Source organism: Bos indicus, chromosome 29 (genome assembly GCF_029378745.1).
Source record: "Bos indicus isolate NIAB-ARS_2022 breed Sahiwal x Tharparkar chromosome 29, NIAB-ARS_B.indTharparkar_mat_pri_1.0, whole genome shotgun sequence".
NCBI classification, from domain to species: Eukaryota; Metazoa; Chordata; class Mammalia; order Artiodactyla; family Bovidae; genus Bos; species Bos indicus.
This window is the reverse complement of record NC_091788.1, coordinates 26,392,315-26,408,393: the sequence shown is the minus strand read 5'-3', so window position 1 is coordinate 26,408,393 and position 16,079 is coordinate 26,392,315. Positions and strand designations below refer to the sequence as shown.

The following is a 16,079-nucleotide window of genomic DNA, read 5'->3' as shown; positions in this document are numbered from 1 at the left end:
CCCAGCTCACGTAACTACAAGTAAGCTTTGGACTGAACAGATATACACACATGGAGAGCTATGATGACCCTCCCTGGTAAGAACATCTTTCCTGGTTTGTGGGTTAAATTTTCGGTAAAAGGTGCCATGTATTTTGAAATGTTCACACATATCCTGTGTTCAACTTAATGCAGACAAAAAGCTTTAAACGATTAGCCATCTTCTGGAGTTTTTCCATTCCTACTTGTAGATCCATTTAAACAATTAATTAGGTGCTTGAAGAATTTATACTTCTATAAATAGTTTCTCTCTCCCCACCGCCCTCTCTGCTTTCTTTGAAATCTGTCAATTTATTGAAGAAGATGATAATTCCTTGTCCTGACAATATGGGCCTTTGTGCTGCAGGTGAGTTAATTTAAAATCTCTATAAGGGAAATGGCTGAGGGCATGAGTTGCATAAGGGAAAATCTGAAACGAAACCAAAAGGCTGTATATTTGCACTGGAAAGGGGATGAGGGAAGACCATAAAAGGTTACCATTTTAACTGTATTACAAGCATTTCAGGTATGTTTGACTATTTCATCTTAGTCAACAGTCATGCTGAACATGCAGACATGACTCAAACTTTCAAACGTGAATGATATCACAGATATTCAGATCATCTGAGCTTTATCATTTTGACCATACACAGCTTACTATGCCCTTACCTTACTATGCTACAATACCTTTATTTAGTCCAAGATATGAGGCTTTAAGAGAAAGAGAAGGTTAGACAGCATCATCAACTCAATGGACATGAATTTGAGCAAACTCGGGGAGATAGTGGAGGACAGAGGAGCCTGGAGTGCTGCAGTCTATGAGGTCGCAAAGATTCGGACACAACTGAGCAACTGAACACCACCACCAACACCAAAAGGCTGCATACATAAATGGCGGTTTCCTGCTTGTTAGACAGCTATTTAATGAGCCACTGCTGAGTGTCGGGCTTGGTTCTCTGGGCATGAAACACACATGGAGAATGGGACTTTAATTCTCTTGGACCCACTAACATCACGTGATTTCTTATTACTCAGGCCTGTGTGATCTGGGCCTGCCCCTCTCTCCTCCATTTCTCCTTCCCACCCTCCCTCTTGGCCTATGTTTTATAGCCACACTTGCTGTTCCCTGAAAACACCAAGCTATTCTTACCCAGGGGCCTTTGCACTTGTGGTCTCCTCTTCCTAGAATCCTCTTCCCCAAGGTATCCTCCTCACTCCATTCAGGACTTTCAAATATCATTTCCTGGAAGACGATTCTATTTAAGGGTAAATCTCTTCCCCCCAGTCACCCCTCACTGGGTTTTATCTGTCTCCAGAGTATTGCTCACCTCTTGAAATGTTATACTTTGCTTATGTTTTCTGTCTCCCTTGGTAGAGGTAGTTCATCTTTTTTAGCAATGCATCTCTACAGAGTCTAGAACAACCTCGCGCAACAGATGTTTCTATGTGAATAATGAATGAAGCAACGGGTTTTGGACAGTTTGGGGTGCTCAGTGAGTCAGCTTTGCAGGAGTTGCTCTGGTGCCTGGTCAGATCGTGGCCCCCCACTCCCGGGCCTCCCCCTCCCCTTCCTGTTGGACTCTGTCTGTGAACGGACGCTCAGCCACTCAGGTTCCAAGCCTTGCCATCATTTCTCATTCCTCTCTTCTCTCCTCCCATATCCAGTCCACCGCTGATTCTGGTGACACTGTGGTCTCTGCATCAAATCCTCTTTCTCCTCATTCTTACAAGCCTCCCCTGCTCCCCGCCCCGCCCAGACCCTCCTGATCTCTTACCTGTAGGACTGTCATTGTTTCCTACCTGAGCTCCCTGCCAGCAGGCTCTCTCCTCCAATCTGTTCTGTGTGGCCAGAGTGAGTTTCCTAATGGCCATGTCTGATCACGTCTCTCCCCTACTCAAAAACTAAAGGCCGAGCCCTTGGCTTGACACTCCTGCCCCAGCCACTTCCTCCACGCTCCTACCCAGTCTTCCTTCTCACAGCTCCTCTTTTATCCTTTTTGCTCCAGTGGGAATGAACCACTTTCCAGTTTCTACACTTGTCCTAGAAGCCCCTACCACCAGCTCTCTGCTCTTGCTGTTTTCACTATTTGTAATATTTTCCTCCTTCCTTCCACCATACAAATCATGCAGACCCAGCTCCAATGCTACTGAGCTTCTCCAAGAAGCCACTTCTCATCTTCCAGGAGAATAAAGCCTTCCTTCTCAACTTTGTCCAAGGAGTCAGCTGTCTCTTTCAGGACAGGTTTCAGGAAAGGATAGGCAAAGTGACGCAGAAGAAAGGGTTCAGGTTAAACTCTGAGTTTTAACTTCCCCATCTATAAAGTGGGAATAATAACACTACTGATATCATAAGATCAAATATGTAAGTGACAGCCTGTAAGAAAAACTTTGACTGTATATAAATGATCAAATTCAATCACCCTTAGGCGTGAAATAACTGATAAACAAAAGTGCGACTTCTCCTAGGAAGCTTCATGGATGTCCTAGGCTGGCTGAGCCCTAAGTCCAGGAATAGATCAGTGGAGGAGGGATTTTTTGAGAGACAGGGCCTTTCAGGATCTAAAATCTCATGTCCTTGAGCAATCTTTAAGAAGAGAAGAAGTGGAGGGTATATCCATAAGGCCAGGACCTAAATGGTATTAATAGCTACCTATTCCGAGTTTTTTCTATGCCCCAGGCACTGTGCTAAGTACCCTACATAAATGATCTCATCATAGAGTAATAGAAGAGGAAAACCAGGCCCACAGCAGTTATATAAATAAGTGCTTCCTCCCTCCCCCCACCACACTAACAATTTAGACCTGAAAGCTATCCTGAAAATCTCCAATCCAATGATCTTATTTTTCGGATGGAGAAATTGAGACCCAGAGAGGTTATAAGCATTCACTGAAATTGTCCAGCCAGGAAGGAGACCCCAGGTCTCTTCACTCTGAGGGTGAGAGACGTCGCATTGCAATTGCAACTCAGGGGCCACCGCTCATTATGAAGTCTATGCAAATGGTGCTTCTGGAGCACTATGCCATTTACATACCCAACAATATGAGTGGTGGCTCCTGGAGAGATGCCAGCTGGTCACCCTGTCTCTGCTCCTTGCCAGGCTGCTCCCTCAAGAAGGAAGCTCTCGAGACAAGAGCCTCAGGCCCCTAGAGACTGAATACTGTCCTCCTTGCCAACTCCCCCATCCAACAGTCTTTTCAAAGGTGACTGACTTCATCCATTCACCACCCACCTTGCACTCACTCCATCAACACACCTCTCAGGACACCTCTCTGCACCAGGTACTGGGTTCAGCTCTGGGGACACCCAGCTGCCCTTGGGGGAGTCTTGCCCTGAGCCACCACCCGAGCCTGATGGGGCTGTAACTCAAGCCTCCCCAGCAGCTCCATCAGCAGTACCTAGAGGCTACATGGAACAAACATCAAGGAGGGAGAGATGGCCGGACAGGAAGTCCCTGGAGACCTCTGCAAAGGGATGATGAAGGGAGCTTGGTTGGATCAGAAAGCTGAGGCCCTTAAGGTGCAGTGGGGAGTGAGGGGGAAGGCATCTCATCAGGTCAAAGGTGGGGGGGTGATGGCTCCTCAACCACAACATCACCTGGTCCAATTGAGGACACTGTTTCAGTGATTTCAAACCTGAGTACCTGCTTAAGAGAGATCCCCTGTGAGGCTGAAAGAGCCTTTTTTTTTAAACAGAAAATATGGTAGCTAATGAATGGCACCTACTGCTCCAAGGGGGGAGGGGGGCAGGGTGGAATTACAAAGACTTTCCTGATATACTGGGGTAAATTTTTATGTTCTAGGGTTTCGTTGAGGATAAGGATGGAATTGTATAGGAGAGGAAGTAAGTCTGAAAGCCAGGGACGCTAGATTCTAATGCAGGTTTTGCCTTGAACCCTCCTGTGACCTTGGTCAAGCCACCTCACTGGGCCTCAGTTTCCCCATCTGAAGAATGAGGGAGCTAAATGAATTCCCAAGGTTCACCTGGTCCTGACCCTCGAAAGCCACACGATCCCTGGTAAGGTAAGCCCCTCAGAGCTCTGACCCGAGCAATCTCCAGGTTTTGCAGGAGTCTGGGCCTCAGCCGGTAGAAGGGGCACGCTGGGGGAGGGGAACGCGCTGGGCTTTCATTTTGGGGGTGGGTTGGGGAATTGGTGGTTTAAGCTACACGGTCGGGGGAGGCGAAGCGAAGGCTGGGAGCCACGGTTAACAGGCCAGCAGGCTAGCGGCGATCTCCAACCTCCCCCCGGAGCTTCGGACCCTGGAGAGGTAATGCAGCCAGAAGCCGCGCACCCGCCACAGCAGCAGAGGCTCGGACCCGGGACCGCCATCGCGATCCCTCCCCTCTCGGGAACCGCGCAAGAGCTTCGTGGGGAGTGGCTGCTGCTCCCTCCCCTCTACCCAGCGCCGGGTCCCCTCCCAGGCTTGGAGGACCCTTCCCCCAGTCCGGGGGCGTCGGGAGCCCCATGGGGGCGTGGCGGGGGCGGGCGCCTGCTTCTCCGCCCGGGGGTCTGGAGGAGATCTGTTGCCGGGCCTCCCTGGGAGGGACCCTGCGCCCTCCACCTCCCAGCTCCCCACACAAAGGCGCCGACTGAGGCGCCGCACTTACCGGCCAGAGGGCTCCGGGCGCCGGCGAGCGGGCGGGCAGGCTGGCGGGAGGATGTGCGCGCGCGAGTGTGCGTGTGTCCCTGTGTGTGTCAGCGCGAGTGTGTGAATGTGTGTATGTGACGGGGACCTCGCCGAGCTCTGCGCGTCTGCGTCTGCGGGGGCGTCCGTCCGTCCGTGGGTCCGTCTGCCCTGCGCTCTGTCCCGTGCTCCGTGCGCGCTCCCTCGCCCGGCCGCCTCGCCAAACCGGCTTCGGCTGCAGAGTCTCGGGCGCAGCCGCCGGGTCGGCTCGGCACCCTCGGCCCCGGCTCCGCCCCGCCCCCGGGCGGGCTTGCGCCGCTCCCCGGGAATTGCGCAGGGCCCGCGGGGCTGGCGGGCGGGGGGCGGGGAGATCCGGCGGCGTCCGGGGCCCAAGTCGGGCGGGATCACAGACCCTTCATCCCTGCCTGACCCTGATCTCGGGCGCCTGCACCCCGCAACTCCGCTTGGAGTCCACGCAGACACTGCGCCCGCGCCGAGGTTGCCTGGACAGGGAGGGCGGGGAAGCGGGAGCACCGCATCCATTTCATTCATGATTTTCTCCTCTCGGAAGCCCCGAGGCCCGGGCCGCGCCGCTACGGCGGCCGTCAGAGGGACCCCGGCAGGGCCGTGAGCACCGAACCCGGTGCAGGAGGGACAGGCAGACAGCTGAGGGTAGGGGAAAGCAAGACAAAGGGGTCATAGCCAGGGTTGGGGGGAATTGTATGGAGGGGGTGCTGTGGCGCTCCCCGCATGACGCCCGCAAGATGTCATTGCCACACCTGCACAAGCGGTGTGGTTGCAAACCCGGGGCGCACGCAGTGCCGGGTGCCCAGGACCTGCTCCCGTACTGTCGGTGGAGGCACTCGCCTTACCACCCTTCCCCGTTGAGTCGCTGAGGAGTAAAACCTTCCTTCGCCGGATCTCACCCTCCTGATGCGCGTCATGGGGCGTGCATCTGTCTATGCTTTATGGGGGGAGGGCACCGGGGGGCCGGAAGTTCAAGGGGCCGCCCACGCACCCCACAGTCCCACGTTCCTCAGGCTGGCGCCCCATTCTGTCCAGACTTTTTGAAATATTGGGAGACACACAGGGCCGGGAAGCTGTAAAAGCTTCGTTTTTACAGGGGGTACCAAGGTGCACCATCACAGAGCTACCACCCGGATTCCAGCTACCGCCCTCTTTGACCTGGATTTCTACAATAGCCTCCTTCCTGGTACCCCCGCTGCCACCCTTGACCCCCTGCAGTCGATTCTCTACTGTCAGAGCTAACCTTTGAAAACGTAAGTCAGATGGCGTTGCTTCTTTACTGGAAATCCTTCAATGGCTCTCCACTCATTCAAGGGAAAGCTACAGCCCCTGTAATGGCCTGCAAGGCCTCTCATGAGCTGGCTTCCTTTTGTTTAACTCTGAGACTTCACTTCCTACCGCTGCAGTCACAGGGGCCTTTTTAGTGCATCACCAACATGGTAGCCACCCTGTGGCCTCAGGGCCTTTGCACTGCTATTTTCTCTGCCTGGAAACTTCCCCCAGATAGTCACATGGCTTGCTCCTTTACCTCTTAAAAGTGTTGCCTCAAACAGGCTTCTGTGACCACTCTATTTTCAATGCACACCCATTCCCTCCATTTTCTCCATGGTAGTCATGACCTTTGTTTTGTGTTCCCTGCCCGTAAGGTTCGCTGGCCCTTCACTTCCAGCTCTCACCTTAGTCCTCTGGCATCCTAGTTCTCCAGCCTTACCACACTCTTCTCTAAACAGACTGCATTTTCCCATTTCTAGCCTTTGTTCAGGCTGTGCTTTCAGCCTGGAATTTCTCCATCCTTCAGCATAAGGCTAATTTTCCCCAAACAGTGCCAGTGTAATGTTGCTGCTGTTGCTGCTAAGTCACTTCAGTCGTGTCCAACTCTGTGCGACCCCACAGACGGCAGCCCACCAGGCTCTCTTGTCCCTGGGATTCTCCAGGCAAGAACACTGGAGTGGGCTGCCATTGCCTTCTCCAAGGCATGAAAGTGAAAAGTGAAAGTGAAGTCGCTCAGTCGCGACCGACTCCTAGAGACCCCACGGACTGCAGTCTACCAGGCTCCTCCGTCCATGGAATTTTCCAGGCAAGAGTACTGGAGTGGGGTGCCATTGCCTTCTCCAAGTATAATGTTAGCAGCTACCATAACTGAGTGTGTAGTGTGTGCCGGGCACTGTTTTGTATGGAATGCCGTCCCCTCCATGTCTTACCTAATTTTTAAGTTCCAGTTCAAACGCCTCCTTCTCCATGGAGGCGTCTCTCATATTTCCAAGTATGCAGCCCTCATTCCTCTGTTTGCTGTACCAACGGTTCCTTGTCTTTTTGTTTTTTTCCTAGGAGGGGCGCAGAGCCCAGCTGGGTCTTATTATCCTCAAGTAGTTTCTAATGGGACAAGGGGAAGGATTAAATGTCAGATCAGCAGGCCACGATGCTTGGTCTGTCTGAAGGCATGGGTGCATGTGTCAGCCAGTACTCAACGACCCTCTTTCTCTTCCAGAAAGCATCATCTCTGTCATTCACCATGAGGCTGATTTTCCCCAGACAGTGTCAGTGTAACCTTAGCAGCTACCATAACTGAGTGTTTAGTATGTGCCGGGCACTGTTTTGTATGCTTCCAATGCAGAGACATTACTTTGCCAAAAAAGGTCTGTCTAGTCAAGGCTATGGTTTTTCCAGTGGTCATGTGTGGATGTGAGAGTTGGACTGTGAAGAAAGCTGAACGCCGAAGAATTGATGCTTTTGAACTGTGGTGTTGGAGAAGACTCTTGAGAGTCCCTTGGACTGCAAGAAGATCCAACCAGTCCATTCTAAAGGAGATCAGCCCTGGGTGTTCATTGGAAGCAATGATGCTAAAGCTGAAACTCCAGTACTTTGGCCACCTCATGTGAAGAGTTGACTCATTGGAAAAGACTCTGATGCTGGGAGGGATTGGGGGCAGGAGGAGAAGGAGATGACAGAGGATGAGATGGCTGGATGGCATCACTGACTCAATGGACGTGAGTCTCAGTGAACTCTGGGAGATGGTGATGGACAGGGAGACCTGGCATGCTGCGATTCATGGGATCGCAAAGAGTCAGACACAACTGAATGACTGAACTGAACTGAACTGGATTGAATGCTCTTCATGGTGACTTTGTGAGGCAGGCATTTTGATATCAGCATTCTCAGAAGAGGAACTGGAAAGAAATGACTTCCTTACAGTCAGTCCCACAGTTGCTATATGAGGGGTGTGTGTTTCAAATTAAGATCTAGCTGATTCCAAAGCCCAAGCTCATAGAGCAGAGACCCTGGTGGCTAATGCATGAGGGAGCCTCAGCAAGGTCACCAGGGCTCAGGTTTTTGCTGAAGCCAGCTCGGGAATCACAGGGCCGTGGCTCTGGGGGTGAGAGGATACCTTGCTGTCTGTGGTACCTGGGATGTCCTATGGTGGAGGCTTGTTGTTGCCCTTCATAAAGTCAGCTTTGGAAGGCCAGAGCTGCCTCCTAAGCATTCCTACCTGTGTGCCCTGGGTTCATAGCCCAGCCTCAGCTGTCAGGTGTGGCTCACAATGCCCATGTCAAAGGGTTATGGTGAGGAAGGAGCATGATAATATACTTACAGGATAGGAGGGGATCAAAAATGGTCTTTCTCCTCTGCTTCTTGTAGGGAGTTTCTGTCACTTAGAGACATACCCAAACTTGTCTTCTCACCCCGTTTCTCCCCTGTGCATCCTTTTATTTAAATTTTCCAGATTCCTGTAGTCCATTGAGCGTGGCCCTGGGGTACAGGTAAGGAAAGAAAGCAACATTTATTGAGGGCTAGCCATGTGACTTGTGCGCACTCTCCTTTCTTCTTCGCAAACCCTTGAAAAGGGAGGTTTTGTTGTTACCAGTGAGGACATTGAGGCACAGAGAGCTCAGAGGACTTCCCTATGGCTACAGCCCTCACTAATTAATAGCAGTAAAGAGATTCTAACCTGCGTCTGATGCTGCACTTAGCCACCACCTGTCTTCTTCGATCTTATCACCATGAAAAACAACTCCATCAATTTCCTTTCTCGTCTCTGATGGGGAAGAAGGAGTGTTTTCTGAGGTCCCCAGCAATGAAGTAGTTGTGAGCTTGGGAGGATTTAGGCTTCCTGAGTCATTTTGTGTGACTCACTTACCCTCTCTTGATGGAGAGAGGAAGAGGGGTTTGGGAGAGAGAAAGATGGGCTGAGTAACCAAAGAGTGTCTTGCTGGTGGTTTCTGATGGACTGTTAGAGTCAATATTTCTTGCTTTTGACTTCTCTTCCAATTCACTCTATCAGTAATGAAATGTTTTGCTTTGGTGAAAATGTTCCCCTATCCAGATTTTTATTTATTTACTTACTTATTTATAACCCGCCCCAATCCTCAAAGGATTTGAGGTTGCTTACCACTGGAGTAGAAACCATAAAACAATGTTAAAATATCAATAGAGACAGAGAAGCAGGACCAGGGAAGATGTAAATAAACTTTGAGAGACAAGACCAAGGCTTAATCCTTGCAGCTGATGTTTATTGAGTTCTTCCAGTCTGCAGAGGAACTTGTGCACATTATTTCATTTAGTCCTTAAGAGAGTCCTACAAGGTGGGTGCTCTTATTATCTTTATTTGGGGATATAGGGAACCAAGGCTCAGAGATTAAATATGATGACTAAAGTCACGTAGCTAGTCAGTCATAGAAAAAGTGAAAGTTTAGTCATTCAGTCGTGTCCGACTCTTTGCGACCCCATGAACTGTAGCCTACCAGGCTTCTCTGTCCATGGAATTTTCCAGACAAGGGTACTGGAGTGGGTTGCCATTTCCTCCTCCAGAGGATCTTTGAACCTGGGTCTCGCAGACTGTAGGCAGACGCTGTACCGTCTCAGCCACCAGAGAAGTTACGGAGCCAGTACTGAAATCTAGTTTGGCTTTGGAACTCATGTCCTTAATCACTGTCCTGTCCTGCCTCTCCAAGGGACAAAAGACTACAGGTTTGCTGACCACCCTGGATTCCTCTAGTGTACTGGATTTGAGTCTCATATTTGGTTCTGATTTTCTTGGATATCAAAAAGGAAAGGAAACAGCAAGTTAAATAGCACTAATACCCTCACAGCCTTCAAGGTCTTTGCTCAATGTCGCTCAGTCTCAATGAGATCTACCCTGACTCCTCGTCCTAATTCATACTGGAGCCTGCCTCTTCCTGCTCCCTTCAGCAATCCCAATCTCCTTTTATCTTTGCTTTTATGATGGCACATTTTATCTTCTAACATATTGGATGCTTTATTAACTATATTATGTATTTCAAATATTACATACTTTTTGCAGCACACAGGAGGTTCTACAGTATAGTCTATAGCAATAAATTCATTTATGAATTGCAAATTAGATACTTCGTTTAATATGTTCATTGTTTAATTGTCTGTCTTCTCCCACTAGAATACCATGGGGAGCATCGTTTTCTGTTTGCATTACTGTTGGATCCCAAGTGTCATGGACCGTGCCCGATATATAGCAGATACTCAATAACAGTTTTGTCGAACACTTAAATGATAATTTCAGAGAGGAAGGACAGAACCACATATCTGAAATGGTAAAGTAGGTCAATTTTTTACCGGCTCATGTTTTCTTTCTCTTTCTTTCTTTTCTCATTTTCTTCCTTTTTCTCTGCTCATTTCCATGATGAACTCGAGGCAGCTCTAGCACTTAACGCTCAGAGCAAGTCTTCAGGAGGGTTTTCTGACTGTAGATCCTGATCTTACTGTCATCGGTATAGCAAATGTGTCAAGGGGGTTTCATGATGCTGATTTTGATGGACTCTTTCAAAGAAAAATGGACATTTTCCTGACATCTAAGTCTGCAAAGGCAATCCTTTTAGGGGTCTAAGAATAGTGTCTAAGTACCATTCCCAACGATTAAGGTTTTATAGCAGATCCTGTAGGGATGGAGATGGGAAAATAAAAAGTGGAGTTTTTGTGTGAAACAATTGATTTAAAGAGAGGACATCCTTTGTGTTCCTAGGAGCTCACCTCTGGAGTCGTATTTCCTGGTTGCAAGCCTGAAGGGTGAAAAGCCAAGGTCATTAGTGAGGTTTATCAGAGGAGAACCTGAGCTGAGACCAATTGCTGGGGTGCGTGCGGGTGGAGGTATGATGTGAGCTTCCGTAGGAGCTGGCCACAGAACTCAGCCAAGCCTCTGGGAGCCACAAACACCGGTGTCATCTCAAGGTGAAGGCCAAGGGCACCTGGCTGCCAACCCCAGGAAGAAACATCAGAAACACTTGTGTCAGGAGGAGTGAGAGTCAGAGCTTTGGCTTTCTCATGGTCCCTGCTCTGGGCACCTGCAAAGCAGATTTATTCAACAGATATTTTCAGGAATGCCTACTCTGAGTTAGCCGTTGTTTCAGAAGCTTGAATACATGTTAGAGAACAGGATAGTCAGCTTCTCTGCCCTCACGGAATTTACTTTCTGGTGGGGACACACTGCCAGGGAGCTGGGTGAAAACAATGAATGAGGCTAACTTCAGACAGTGGTAAGTGTAGTGAAGAAAAAGAAAAGAGAGTTGGGGTGATGGAGAGTACAGGTGGACGGGGGACAGACTTTGGACTTTGGGGGTTCAGGGAAGGCCTCTCAGAGGAGATAACCCTTGAACAGGGACTTGAGTTATCAGAAGGTGCCCGCTGAGCAGGGAAGGGGAGGACCTACCTGGGCAGGACTTTAGCCTCTGGGCACAGCAGGAAGGCCAGACTGAGAGATCAGGTCGGGGAGGAGGGCAGGAGCCGGGCTGCAGGGGCCTTGAAGGCTGAGAGGACTCTGGGTTTTACTGTGATGTGCTGAGAAGGTACTGGCAGTTTCTAAGTGGGGAGAGTGATGAGATCTGGACTCGGATCGTGTGTGTCTGGGACAGCAGCAGCATCATAGAAGTGCCGAGACTCCTGGCCCTTCTGTTCTCAGAGGGCCCCCCAGAGGCTGTGGACTCTGAACTCACTGTGTCCCAGAATCGTTTGGGGGAACTGTTTTAAAAAAATATGGATTCTCAGGCCTTTCCCTGGAAAATCTGGTTCAGTAGGATGGAGGAGAGGGTCAGCCTTAAGGAAGTTCCCCCAAATGCTTCTGGCTGATGGGCCAGGGTTGGGGACCACCCTTCTGGTCAAGGCTCCCACATTAGGAGGAGGGTACTGAGGTTCAGAGAGAAGAAATGCCTCTCCAGGGCACACGGTGAGTTCAGGGCTGACCAGTGTCCTGACCGCAGAGCAGTGCATGGATGGGGTCTCTGGAAATAAGTCATAGAAGTATCCCTTTTGGCAAAGAGGGATTAATTGGAAGGCCATGGGGAAGTTCATGGCTGGAAGGGAAGGCTGAAGAAGCATGCTTGGGAAGAGAGAGTGGTCAGGAAGCTCTGGAAGTTTGCAGGGTTGGGAGCCTTTCCACAGTGACATCGAGGTGGTACCACCAAGGATGCATGTACTGCCTTTCCTACCTCTCAGAGTCCTGGGAGAGTGAGAGGTGGATTGGCTGAGTTCTCGTTGCAGGCTCACCCCACTGGCTAGCGGGAGGGCACACCTTGATTGACAGTCCCATCCGAACTTCACCGAGATTTCATCCAAAAGGAAGTCAGAAGGCTGTTACCAAAAGAGCAGCCAAAAATGTCCTCTACCTCTGGCACCTCAGCGAGTTGTAATGACCAGTCGTCATTGCCATCATTGCTGGGATCATAGTAATACTTACTCATTTGGTAATTATAGTGTGCAAGGTACTATTCAAAGCATGCTATATTTATTAACTCATTCAACTCATACCCTAAGGCTGTGGGGCAGGTACTGAGCTGGGAAACTGGAGCAGAGAACGTATGTAGCAACTAATGCCTAGATCTTGCTTTTATAGGTCCCAAAGCCCATTTATACCTGTTGTCTAGTTTGCTCTTCATGACAGCCTGTAAGGATAGGGAATTTCACAGATGGAGAGTGTGAGCGCGTGCTCTAGAGTCACACCGCTAGTTAGTAGCGGAATCTTTGGAGTCATATAGTTATTCATTCCCTCATTCATCAAATAGCAAGTGAAGTGGCTGTCAGGGGTCAGGACTAGGTTGAGTTCTGGGAGCTCACTGGTGAACAGCTGCAGTGTCTACTCTCCATGAGTTTGCCAACTCCAGGGGCAGGGGCAGGAGAAAAGGCTAGAGCATGGGCGAGGGTCAGGAGCCAAACCAAACCAAGGGCCTCGTCTTAAGGAGGCAACCGTGGAAGGATTTTAAAACTGGGAACTTGTGTTTTATGAAGACGACTCTGACTGCAGTATGAAGACTGGCCTGGAGGGGGGTAAGAATAAAGGGAGAGAGATAGTTAGGGGGCTGATACGGTGGGATTGACAGGACTTGCTGATTGGATGATGGGGGGGGGAGGGAGGGATTTAAGGTGAGGGCAAGGTGTTTGACTTGGGCAACCAGGTGGGGAGTGGTGCTGTATACTGCGGGTAAAGCCAGGTGAGGGGCCATTTGGGTGGGGGAAACAATATGCTCCATTTTGGACAAGTGATGTTGGCATTTCCAGGGGACCAGGGATGTGGAGAGAGATGGGAGTCTGTGGGCCTTTTGCCTCCAGATTACGCTCTGCCCGCGATCCCTTGCTAACATAGACTCTCCATCTGTAAAGAACACTGGAAAACTGCAGACCGTCAGATCAACGTTCAGAGACCGCCTTCACATTTCAGATGAGAAAATGGAGGCCAAAGAAAAGTTGTTTCTGGAAGACCACAAAGTGAGTGAGAGGCCGAGCTGAAGGCCTCCTCCTCCCTGCCGCCCACAGTGCCCTGGTCCAGATTGTGTACACGGAAACCTGCAGCCCAATTCAGACTCCGGAAGGGCTCTGTTTGGCCTGTCGCTAATTCAAATTAGTTGTCATCATGAAAAAAAAATGAGGACATTGCAAGTACAAATCCATATTAAAAAAAAAAAAACAACAAAACAGATCCGAGAACTTCAGGCTCACTGCCTGCATGACACTGGCCAGTGAATGGGGCAGCACTGAGCCCTGAGGCAAGCCTGTCCAGTTTGCTGTGGTCTCCACTCTTACTCCCTTGCCTAAGGGCTTGTGTTATTTGCCATTTGTCAGGAAGCTTGCTCTGTTGTTTTTCTTAAAGGGGAAAGTCACATATTTCCTGGAACCTATCGAAGGGATCTCTTATCTGACCCCAGCTTGCTCCATTTCCCTGGTGTCTGTGAGCATTTGAATTACGACACTTTCCCTCTGTGAACCACAGATTCCTCACGTGTAAAGTGAGGCATTTGAATATGATGATTCCAAGGTCCTTTCCAGTTCTGGCTGGCAAGGCTCTCCAAGTCTGCACTTCAGAAATGAGTTGTGCTATTGACAATGCTTAATTGTTCTGCAGATGGTTTTTGAGGGATTGCTCACCCTTGACTCTTTTGTCCTTGAATTATGATTTATCTAAGCCCTTAGAACAAAAATGCCTTTTGTTTTGGGAGTTTATCCTTCATCTTTTGATTTGGGGAAAAAATTGAGTACTTCAAACAATGCAGCATAGCTGCAGTTGCTAGGAAGGGCGAGCAGCCACAGAGGCTGCCTGGAGACAAGGCCATCAGAAAACTCCAGTCTCCCTGCCTTACTTCCCTTCTGCCTCCCTCCCTCTTTCATTCTCTTGCTCTCTTTTTATCTTTTGAGCAAAGATATCAAAATCAATTTGTTGTTGTTTAGTCACTAAGTCATGTCTGTCTCTTTGGCTACCCCATGGAATATAGCCTGCTAGGCTTCTCTGGCCATGGAATTTTCCAGGCAAGAATACTGGAGTGGGTTGCCATTTCTTCCCACAGGGGATCTTCCCGACTCAGGGATCAGACCTGGGTCTCTTATGTCTCCTGCATTGGCAGGTGGATTCTTTACCACTAAGCCACCAAGGAAACCCTGTCAAAATCAATAATCCCTTCTAAAAAGACCAGTCTTAATCACTAGTAGAGTTTAGGTTGCCCTGAAACCAAAAGGTAATTTCTAAAGACCATTCCCCACCAGCCAAATATTGAATACTCAGTGAAATGACCTTCAGGGTTTTAATTCTGATTCTACCACTTGATTGTCATCTGACCTCGGGTAAGTAAGTAATTTTTCTCTGGGCCCCAGTTTCCTCCTCTGTAAAACAGGTTGGAAGAAATGCCTGGACACTCTTGTATTTCCACGCGAGCCCTAATATTTTAGGAGACTGCCAGAGATTCAGAGAATAAGATAGCACCATCAGGTAATGTCTCTCTGAGTCTCCTTCCAGGTTAACAAGGCTCTGGCACCCCTTCACCTTGAAACCATAGTATTCAGCTGTAGGTCTTTGGCTTTCTCTCCTCTGGTTATTTAATCAGTGGTAAAGGAAGGATTTCTATCCACCCTTCTCAGTAGATGTGATGTGCCCCAGGCAGCTGCCTTTCAGCATCTTAACGTTTATCATCAATCCTTTATTATATAAAGGGACAGTGACAGAATCTAAATGTCTCTGGTTATTTATTTTTCAAGTCCAGTATCGCACTTCAGACCCTGCAGGTCTCCAGCGTCAGCGACGATTGTGACGAATTAAGTAACACGTCGCCCCCTGGTGACCTTTGTGAAAATTGCAAAAAGACTCAGCCATTCAACAAATACTGAACTTAAATCCTGCCTCTCCCTAGCCTTCAAGGCAGGATTTAAAAAGTGGATATATCATGTCCTGTAAAGTAATACATAGTTTAAAAATGAGAAGGTTATATATGTGAAGCTTGTATTTCTATTTTCAGAACCAACTTTTGCCCATTTGGCACTTCCACGCTTTTGCCTTTCAGTTCTTGACTTTGCAGTTGCGGGTAGAGGATGTATTGAATTTGACGTGGCCATCCTTTAGTTACACCTGTCTCTCTGTGCAACAGTGGAATTGGTTACTCCAGGAGATGATCGGCTTTCTGTTGTTGGAGATACAGAAGCAGATGTTGTGGGTGTGCTTCTTGTCCTTCTTGCAGTTGTTAGAAAAGGGTATGGATGAGGTTAGATCCACTGACCTAAATGAGCAAATATTTGTTGAGTACCTCCTATATCCCAGAAAATTCCTAAAAGACAGGATGTACAAGTTGTAAACAAAACAAAGTTCTTGTTTTACAAGCTTACATTTTATTGGGGAAAATAGACCCCAGTGTTATTTTCTAATCGGAAATTTTAAGATTCATAATTCCAAGGAATAGTAGTCTGGTTTGGCAAACGTTGGTAACAGATTTTGGCCAGGGACTTAGGGCCCTAAGGAAATTTTGTGTATCAGACTGAGAGCAATTGAGGCCTCTGGACATCATGCTGACAAACAGGAGCCCTACCACTTGGAGCTATTCTGGGTCCTGAAAGTGGAGAAGCTGGTTCAAGGTTTTCATTCTGTAAGGTGCAATCAATCCTGGATGCAGCCTGTAGATGGGAGGAGAGGAAAGAG

General features: G+C 48.9%; 1 protein-coding gene across 2 annotated transcripts in view; it reads right to left on the bottom strand.

Moving 5' to 3' along the window:
- PTPN5 (protein tyrosine phosphatase non-receptor type 5) overlaps positions 1-4,941 on the bottom strand; it is a 58,716-nt gene extending 53,775 nt beyond the window's left edge. For both annotated transcript variants that reach the window (XM_019955357.2, XM_070783247.1), the window contains exon 1: positions 4,623-4,941. The gene's annotated coding sequence lies outside the window, so the exon portion shown is untranslated. The remainder of the gene's footprint in view (positions 1-4,622) is intronic.
- Positions 4,942-16,079: the final 11,138 nt, after the last annotated feature.